Source organism: Telmatherina bonti (genome assembly GCF_933228915.1).
Source record: "Telmatherina bonti genome assembly, chromosome: 1".
NCBI classification, from domain to species: domain Eukaryota; kingdom Metazoa; phylum Chordata; class Actinopteri; order Atheriniformes; family Telmatherinidae; genus Telmatherina; species Telmatherina bonti.
In genome coordinates, this window is record NC_136619.1 from 5,147,871 (window position 1) to 5,158,847 (window position 10,977).

Genomic DNA, 10,977 nt, shown 5'->3' on the forward strand with positions numbered 1-10,977 from the left:
TTAACAAAAACTGTCTTGTGTTTTGTTTGTAAAACGCACCACAAAACATGTTCAGATGTTTGTGTTATGCTGACGTCAGGTACGTAGAATTCACATGCAGACTCTGCTCAGAATTCAAAACAAGATTTTATTTTCCCTCTCTGGGTCTGGATAATTTCCTAGACGAATGTGGAGGACAGGTTAGCAGGCAGGCAGACAAGCGGGGAGGCAAACCAACAGGCTGGGAAGCGAGCAGGCTGGCTGGCGGGCAGGCAGGCAAGCGAAAGGGCAGCAATCAGGCAGGCAAACAGAATCTCTGAGAGGGAAAAACAAACAGGTTATCGACAGGTAAGCAACACTGAGAAGAATCTCTCAAGGCCGAGCGTTGTACCACAGGGTAGTCAACAATCTGGCGATGAACAGCAGGCTGAGCTGGTCTTTAGTGCCGTCGCTGATTGCTGAAATGATGATCCAGATGCCAGGATGCCAGACACGCCCACCAGGGAACGGGATCACAACAGTTTGTAAACATTTAAAATTTCATCATGGTTTATATCCAGCAAAAAACTTATGTTTAAGATATGGAGAGGTAGGATGCGTTTCCTCTTTTTGTACTTACAGTGGGTTTAGAAGACATCTTATTACTGTTCATAGTAATCAGTTTAATGAAAATACAGAGACTAATCAGAAAGTAGCAACGCAAAGTCATTCTGGAGAAGATTTTTTGGTTGATCAGCCAACAACTTCCGCCTCTGTGTTTGGCTCCCCCTGCTGTCAAACAAAACCCTCTTGTTGGAATGTGTGGCTCAATTGTTGGTCATTTATAAGCTTCTGGTCTAAATGAAAATACAGTCCAAACAATTGTTTCATCAATGGAGGAAGTTGTCAATGATGTGCATATGCAAGCATGTGAAGCAACATTCCAAACATTTTCTCCTGAAGCCAAGGAATCAGACATTTACAAAAAAATTTAGCTCACTTTAAACCAGTTTGATAATCCTTTTTCAGCATTTAACACAAAGACAAAGAGACAGAAATATTATGATGAAAAATGGGAAATTGTTGAGCCTAAAGGATTTGTTCTTGGTGTGAGAATGGATACACGTAGAGGTAGAACTTCAGGAGTTTTTAGTCAAATTCCTGTCACTGACAAATACATGTATGTACCAATTTTAGGCACATTAAATTCAATTTTCAAAAATACTGACATAAGACAGGAATTCTTGTAAGATAAATACAGAAAAAAGGAGCCATACAGTGACATAAGTGATGGATTATATTTCAAAAACCATCCTCTATTTTCAAAACAGAAGTATGCTCTACAGATTTTGCTTTATTATGATGATTTTGAAATGGCAAATCCATTATGGTCAAAAAAGGGGGTCCACAAACTTGGCTGTGTTTATTTTACTTTTAAAAAAAAACTTCCACCAAAGATTAACTCGTGTTAATGAATTTAGCTGTTCTTTTCTACACAGAAGATTTTTAAAAAGTAAGGCCTCTGATTGATGATTTAAAAAGTTTAGAAACAAAAGGAATCCAACTTCTGTTCATTGAAGAACCATTGTTTAGCTCTGTCTTTCAGATTACAGGTGATAACCTCGCTTTAAATAGTTTGTTAGGTTTTCTTGAATCATTTAGTGCAATTAGTGTAGGTTCTGTCTTACAAATAAGGAAGATATTCAGTCTGTTTTCACTGAGGATAATCCTAGCCTTGTTCTGCGTTCCAAAGAACTTATTGTTGAACATTGTGATGCTTTAAAAGAAGATTCTGCTCTTCCCTCCATTTATGGTGTTAAAAGATATTGTGTGCTCAATTTATTAGAATACTTTCATAGCAGTGACAATTATGCTGTTGATACAATGCACGATTTGTTGGAGGGGGTCGTACAGTATGAGCTAGTTTTTCAGTACCTTATTAAAAATGGCTACATTTCCATGAACACATTACTAGACAGGATAAATAGTTTTAATTATGGTTACTTAGAATGTAAAAACAAACCAAGTGGGTTAAAAATTGATGACAACAGCATCTTGGTGTATTCTCCGTAATACCCCCCCTTATCTTTGGTGACATAGTTGAAAGGGACAATAAGTACTGGAACATCTTGCTCCTTTTGTTGCAGATTGTTGATACTGTGTTTTCTATAAACCTTACAGATGGCATGATATGTTATTTGAAACATCTAATCTTAGACCACCATAACATGTTCAAAATCTTATTCCCTGATAGAAAATTGATTCCAAAGCCCCACTTAATGATCTACTATCCCAGATGCATGAATAAGACTGGCCCACTTATTCATATGTAGTGTATGCGATTTGAAGCAAAACACAAATTTTTTAAAAAGTCTGTAAAAAATTTCAAAAATCTTACAAAATCTCTGGTAAAACAACACCAGCGTCAATTGGCCTTTTACTATGAAAACTATTGTTTTAAAAGCTTTGAATTTGGTCCTTTGAAAACAAAGACTCTTGATAACCTAGAGGGGGGAATTTACTGTGTCATTTGTTAGATTTACGGTTGGAACCGCCCACCGAGCTTCAATTCAGCTCTTCAGAAACCTACGGGTAACGTCACAGAGACTCCGTCCATCTCTTTATATACAATCTATGGTGAAAAGTAAGCACAAACTTCTATATGCAGCTACGGTTTCTTCATAAGCTGTTTAAATAAGTAACTCTGTTGTTTATGGGGCGGGGGGAGGGGGGGTGGGGGTGTCCGCGCTGTTACCTTTGTTTACTTTTTTTTACTGTTGCCGTATTTCCAGTGGTTCTGTTGGGTCTGCTAAAGATGTGGGACCTGGTTTGTTAGAAAACTTGGGGTCTCAGCTCTAAAACGTCAGACCCCGGACCGGGGGAACTGTTCATGCGGGGTGTTGTTCAGTCCAAGTGTGCATGAAAGCAAAAAGATAAGTTATCGAAGAGACGCAGCGGTTCAGCACCTATATTTCCCTCCAGTTGTAAACGTGTTCATAAATACAAAATCATAGAGAGGAAAAAATGATGATGATTTATCTGCGTGTGTGTGGACCGCTTCCATACTCTGTGTGTGCATGCGTGCAGCGATGCGTGTCTGTCAGAACATACACTTATTACAGTCGCAGTACTAATGTGGGATAAAAACTTCTTGTTTGTCTTTATTAGTCTGTCATGTGATTGTGATGGAAACCCAGCAGCTCGTCAGATGAAGAAGGACCAGATCCTTCCAGAGGAAGACTACATTCCTGCCCTTCAGACCACCAGGACCCCTGCTCATCATAACAGCTACATATTCTGCTCTCCTGCTTTTTACTTTACTTTTACAAACACTCTTTATCAGACAATAGTTCAAAACTTATGTAAATTGTATTGTGTTATGGTGTTTTTATGATTACATTTTGTTTACATTACATAACATGGCATTATATTGTTTTTAATAATATAAAAATGATGACCGTAAAACTTATTCTGACTCTTTCATTAGAATGCACAGTAAAAAAATAAGCTTTTAGTGGGTTTATGCATCACCTGGTGAATTTCAATGATACTGAAAGTAAATATGAATATACAACAGGATTCCTCTTGATGCCACCTTTCATTTGAGGTCTCATTGATGACTGCATGTTGAAGTGTTCTGGAGTTATAGCTTATTGAAGTTGGAGGATCCAAAGTGTCCATTTGGAGACTCCAAATGGCCACTTTGGGGAGCGCATGAAAATACTTACAGTAAAACCCTCATAGAATAATAATTGTGGCTGCTATTGTCACCAAATTTTAACTGATCATACGAAAGGCTTCAGGCTACAGCTACATCTGATTTTCCAATTCATATCTCCATCTCTCCATGAGCAGCATGTTGAACACCACATTACAGAGTACAAACATCAGATCATAGAGTACATACGTACGTAGGGGAGAGTGGGGTACAGTGAGCAACTCTTTGCTTTTGTTGCCCTGTAGGTAAGAAAAAACAGAATTATAATCAAAACATATTCCTTAATTTAAGGGTGTTGTTTATCTAATGTGAAGATCAGAATACCTTTCTGACAAAGCTGACAAAAATAATTACTTCGAAAAAAAAAAAAAGTGCTCTTCTGGGTCAACTTGCCCCACGTTAGGGGTAAGTTGAACCAATTCAAGGGGTAAAGTGATCCACCTGGGGGTAAACTGACCATATTAGTTTTATGAACCTGAGCATATTTTGCCAGCTTTAAAAGTTTAAAATTGTCAGAACAAAAGCCCCAGTTATCTTCCAAACTATTTTGCCATTTAAGTAAAGCTACTGTTCAATTTTGTCAAGGTTGCAGTGGAATATTAACTGCTGACCCTCCTTGTAGTTCCTCATACCTTTTGAGGTTGAGGTAGCCTCTTCAGCACATCACTCCATTATAAGAGGCCTCATCCTTTTCCTTGAATGCAAAGTGAGTTTTTTAGTGATCCCACAAATTCTTCCCAGCTCACCTCCTCTGAGAACACCCTCTTTTCTTCTGCTGTCCCACTGTAACCTTCCTTTGCATCCCTCTATTTCATGTCTCTCTTCAATGTTTATTCCACCTTTGACATCATTGGCTGCTCTCTCCATCTCCTCCAAATGGGATGAGCCCAGAAATAAACATGTTTACAGCCTGGTTCAAAAACCCATTTTCGGTTTAATAGGTCAGGTTTACCTTCATGACAACTGTGGGGGGAGTGAATTTTTTTCTAACTCGCCCGTTTAAAAGTAATTTAATCTCGAAATTTAGCATATTTATGGGCGGGTCCTTTTGATTGACAGGTACCAATCTCCCGCTTCAAGTCAGAAGAACGTCGAACAACCGCGGTATTTAGCCGGTTAACGTGACTTAGCTTTAGCCGCTTACCTCCATTAGGTGGTTAGCTCCTGTTATCTCCGGGTTAGCTCAGTTAGCTCTTAGCTACAGGCAGCTTGGAGTTTGCTTGATATCAATCATCCACCATGACGCTCACAGCCCCCCTCTCAGATCTACCTCCTTGTCCATATTTGTATTTTCCGGGCGAGACGACACACATGGCGCAACCAACATGGCGATGGTAGGAACTGCCCACCGACCTTCAATTCAGCTCTTCAGAAACCTATGGGTGATGTCACAGAGGCTACGTCCATCTCTTTATACACAGTCTATGATAAACATCCTATCAGTGATTACAAACATAACATCGGAGAGCACGAACATCACATACCAGTTGCACACCAGTACAGCAGAAACCAGCCAATTTCATACATGTACAAGTAGTCAGTAAACTGAATAGAAGTAAGTGAGACATTATTCTGGAGAATTTTCTACTTTTCCAGTTATTTCTTTAAAGCTGATTTATAAAATGTCAGTGAAGATGTCTAGAGCCATTTTCTGACCCAGACCTGAAATTATTCCTCGTTACTAATCGCCACATGCAGCCAGGGGGGTCCTGGAACAAGACCGAGGAACAGACAAAGCCTGGAATATTATTACTGTGTTCACTAATTACGTTGCTACAGGTCAGACCTAACTTCATCTAAAGTTCTGAGTTCTTACTGGTACTATAGAGCAGTGTTTTTCAACCACTGTGCACACTCGTGTGCTATGAGAGGTCATCCGGTGTGCAATGAGAAATGATCCAATTTTACCTAATTGGTCTAAAAAGCAGCTTTGTGGTCATCCAAACAGGCCCAGGTTTCTCACTGAGTAGAGTTAAAATTCTTTCTTTTGTGTTTGTCTGATTTTTATTTAAGACACTTTCACAAGATGGACTATTATAGACTTTAAAAAAAAAAAAAAAAAAAAAAAAAAAAAGTTTATATGCTTTATCCACGTGGTCCAAACAGTGGCCTCACAGTCTGGGGGCTGACTCCTAAATGTTGCATAATTTTTTACTCAGGTTTAATTCTTTTTTATACTGATCCAGGCTGACCCACAAATTCCTGGCCTGAAAGAAAAAGATTCTTGATAAACCTACTGAATTAATTTCTAGTCATTTTTCATCATCATATGTGGGTTCACACTTAGATCCCTGATGTGATTAAGTAAATGAAATAACACTTTGAGGATGATGTAAATTAAGGGCAAACTCCTGCTTCACGCATCTCTACACAGGGAGGAGGAGGTTCAAACCGAGCTGAGAGCTGCAGTCAGACTCGACTCTAACTAGAAAGATGTCTCAGATGACACTGACAAGATTCCAGCAGAGAATGAACATCAGGTTTTCTTTTCCTGTTTTCGTCGTGCTCGTTAACCAGAGGAGAAGGTTTCTAATGAACCACGCAGCCACTGCAAAGCAGATGCTGTAAACAGAAATAAAGATGTCAGCCGGGAGAAATAAATACTTCCACCAGAATGAGTCTGACAGAAGACTTGCTTCACAAACAATGTGTGTGTGTTCCAGATCCTCCACATACAGGCTGGTGGAACACGTGGTACAGATAAGTTTAGATGGTACATTGAAGAGTAGGGCAAATGGAGTGTCAGCCACAGGGTTAATATTCCCACTGCAGTCCCTCCGTACCAATAGTTCACTCTGATACCTGAACCGATTCTCCACCACCACCTCAGCTGGTCTCAATTCAGGATCTGAACACTTCCAAGTGCGCAGACTGCGTAGGCAACGAAGTGTTCTAGGTGGTCTGCATACAACGAAGTGCGCTTACTGCCAGTAAAACGAGACGGCCTCTCTAGTGGAAGAGCATTACCCATAGTGCTCCAGTCCTCCATTGCCTGGCAACTACAGATGTCAAGTTTATCTAATTACTGATCCCATTCTTCCACAAAAAGACACAAAAATATTTTTAAAATAAAACATGAGGAGGAGGCGGTTTAGACGAGCTCTCCTCTGGCTGACAGCTCATCCTGTCAATCTAACGTTAACTTCAGTGGAAAATAATCCTTATTAGACACATATACAGTCATCCTCGTGTATTCATACCCTCCTATTAAAGAAGGAGGAAAACTGCTGCCTGGGAAATAAGCTGAAATTAACAATAATAATAATAATAATAATAAATAAAAGTGTTGTGAAAATCATGACATTATTTTCTAATTTAGGTTAAATAGAAAGATTTTTCAAAAAGCAAACCAATATGATAAAATAACATAAGATACATCACTCAAACTAATATATATATATTTTTAAATCCTTTAATGTTTTCACTCCAGTCAGGTGTTTTCTGTTCCTCCCAGTCAGACTTCTGCACCTGTTGACAGGTATTTTGTCCCACTGTTCATCAGAACAATCCTCTAATTTGTCCAGGACACATTTATTTTTGTTTTTTTCTTTAACTCAGTTAAATGACAAAACAGTGTCTTATATCACTGAATTATATTTTAGCACATTTTTAATTATTGTTCCTTATTCCAGTCTCCAGTTATCTGAGTGACTGTAATAAATTCAGCCTTTTCTTTAATGAAAGGAGACGAAGACATCTGAGGACGACTGGAATGAAATTCATTTGTGGTTATTGAACACAATGCCGCTGTCCTCCCAGCTTGTCTGCTGGGACAAATATGTGTGTGTATAAAATGGTCTGGCTGGTGTGGTACCTACACTGGCGCTCTGCTGTTTTTTCTTTTCTATCAGGAGCACAATGAATTGTGGGATAGGAGAGGGCGCATAGGATACGTCTCTTGTAGCCTTCAATTTAAGCTAATCTGGAGCCAAACAAAGTGATTTGAAGGGGGGACTCGAAGGAGCCTTTGAATTGAGACAACATTTGCCGCGTCATTATGACGCATGCAGCCGACGAATCCGCACTTGGAAGTGTGCAAAACCTGAATTGAGAAACACCCTACAAGAGATGCATCTTAAGCACCCTCTCCTATATATATACATATATATATATATATATATATATATATATATATATATATATATATATATGTCATAGTGGCTGCATATGCCACTATGACGTATGCAGCCGACAAAGCAGCACTTGCTTGTTTTTGCCACCATCAACTACACTGGAACAAAGATTGTTTTGGCTTCTGATGTGGTCTGAAATGGATTTGTAGGAAATATAAGACAGTTAGCTTCTTGAGACAAAGAGAAGCCCTCTTCTGCCAATTGGTGATGATGCAGCTCTCTGTTCCAGAAACAATCAGAGCTGCTGCATATCACTACAATCAGGATACCAGCTCACTAACTGCTACTGCCATATCGTAAAATCAATTCTCAAGCAAGGAGAAATAAATTCACCTGTTCCAGCCCTCTTTTTTTAACTAAGCACCTTTTCACAGCCCTCAAAGCTCTGAATAGATCTGCTCTTCTCAGCTGCTAATTGAATTGGAATTGTGGGATTAGCTGATACAGTAGCAGCATCAAAGTATCGATCCCTGCTCACAACAAGCTCAACTCCACCATCTGCTGAAGCACATACTGTTCTGTTCTGTGGGGGTCAGAGCAGGGGTCTAAATGGTTTTAATTTTGTCACAGTTGTAATATTTTAGCCTATTCAATGGTTTTACAAATATTCTGTAACTTTGAGGTTTGAACTCATTACCAGTAAAATACATTTTCATTCAGAGGTGGAACAAGGACACTGTTTTGTGGTTCTCATGGCTTTCTGCTCAAATGCGGAGTCAAGTCCCATGCCATGAAGTCCTAAACAAGTCACACAGCACTTTTTAACTAATGTAAAATCATTTTAATTAAATATTGTAAATATATCATATAATATGTACTGAACTAATCTCAAGTCATTTATATGTTTTTCACCTGTAAAATATGTTATAATGTTAGGGGCGTAGCTCCACGTAGTGGTGATAATCCTAGGCATCTTTCACTGGTAGAGCATAACTGTGGAAAGGGAGTGTAGCTCTGGATTAAGAAGTGAAGTTAAACAGGAGCCGTTTGACTTATTGTTTTGTCATCCAGAAGCAGAGCTTTGAAATTGATGTGCGCTGCAAATGGAAGCCAGTGAAGTGTGATTAGCAGCAGAGTGACACAAAGTGCAGTACTGAAGACCAGATGTCCCTCTGCATTCTGAATCATCTGCAGAGGTTTAACTGAGCATGCAGGCAGACCTGACAACAGGGAATTGCAGTGATCAATGCATAAAATGACCAGAGCCTATTTAAAAGCTGTTGTGTGTTCTGTCAGGTACGGTCTTGTTCTTTTGATGTTATAGAGAGCAAATAGACAAGACCAGGCAACTGAGGCAACATGGACCAAACACTAGCAGGACTGAAGTTTTTGGTACTCCCTTTGGGGACTGAGAAGGGGTCATTTGATCCCCTGCCTTGGAATGTGGTGGCTGAGGAGCCCCCATTGTGATTCAAGTGTGCCACTAATGGCAGGACTGAAGTTTTGGGTAATCCTTTGAGAAATGAAGAGGGATGATTTGATCCCCTGCCTTGGAATGTGGTGGCTGATTAGTCACTGTTGTTATCCAAAGATTCACCACTGAGCAGGCTTTGCAAATGGTTCTGAGTGAAGCAAGCCTTTTTGACTCTGAAGCAGATGACATCGACGTTCAAGCAGAATCTGACTCGGAGCAGTCTTCGGAGGAAGATGCTCCCTCTCCCCTGAAAAAGAATCCTTGGCTGGATACCACGGTAACAGAGACCGCAAAAGATGGCACAGTCTGGCGTAAGGAAGAGGTTGGACGATGTCTGGATTTCACTCCTATTGAACCTTACACCGCAGATGGAGAGCCAACACGAAGCCAGAAAAAGGATCAAAACTTGCCTTCAAAGCTTTCTCTGTTTTCTCACTCACCAGATGCTTCGTATCATTCAAGCATGCACAACTGAGCATGCAAGGGAGACAGAGACTGTGGATTGGTTCATGGCCGTTCCAGAATTGATGGCTTTCATTGCAGTTATCATCTAGTGAGGGGCGACGAAGGTTCCATCGTCTGACAACTGGTCTGAGATGTATGGAAACAAACAGATCATGGCAACAATGGCTAGAGATCGCTTCAAAGAAATCATGCGATACCTTCGCTTTGATAGGCAGAACATCTGGCCTGAGCGAGTGCAGACAGACAGGTTTGCAGAAATTTCTGAATTATGGGAATCATTTCAAAGGTGTGTCACATTCTACAGACCTGGGGCCTCATTTACGAAGCTGTCGCATTCTCAATTATGTGTACACCAATTATGGTCAACTATGGAGGGTAATTTTCCCACAGGTGTGCTGGTCTACACACCTGTGGAGGATGTGCGATCAACTCCCCAGCACTATATCTGGAGCTGACTGCCAGTCCTTTGTCACTTGAGTGTTGAGTCTTGTGGTAAAACCTAAGTCCTCCAGTGTTTTATTACGTACCTTTGCGTTCTTGTGAAGCATTAAGAATCCTTGTTTTTTTCAGAAACCAACATCTTTGATTCCTCTCAGCTCCTTGTGATTTCTCCATGCGGTATTCATCTCCAGCAATCATTCCTTCAATAACCACCAAACTTGGAAACTTCTTTCACTGGCAGTTCTCCGGATCTGGTAATTATGTTGGTGCAGCCTGTCCACTCTCTGACAAACGAACCCTCACTGGCTCCTACTATCAACACTAGTCTTCCCAGATCACCTGACACCACCCTGATTCTCTATAACTCCAAACTCTTCTCTGTCAGGGACTTTTGTTTTGCTGGGGGACTTTAATGCTCATGTGGATAATTGTAGTGAGACCTGGGGGGTTGTGATTGGGAGGGTCCTGCTGACTTCAACTTGGATTGTGCAGATCAGTGGATGAAATACTTTAAAGGGGGACTTTTCTGTCACTGGGCCTACAGGTTGTTGGGCTAATTGGTTCCTTAGTGGCAGGACCCTTGGGGTGTATGAGCTCCACTTGGAAGTCCACTAACCTCTGGATTCCGTAGGACTGTCTTGGTTAGGTTACCTCTGCGACATCACAGGGACAGTTTCTCTGACAGGCAGACCAGGCTGGCGATCCCCTTCTTCCAAGAACCCAGTCATGGCTCCACCAAACTGGACATCCTCTTGTCTAGTCCAGTGGTGTCCACAATCCTTTCCAGGCATCCCTGATGCAACACGCCTGATTTAAATTAATGAGTCATTGTACAGCACATTATAGGC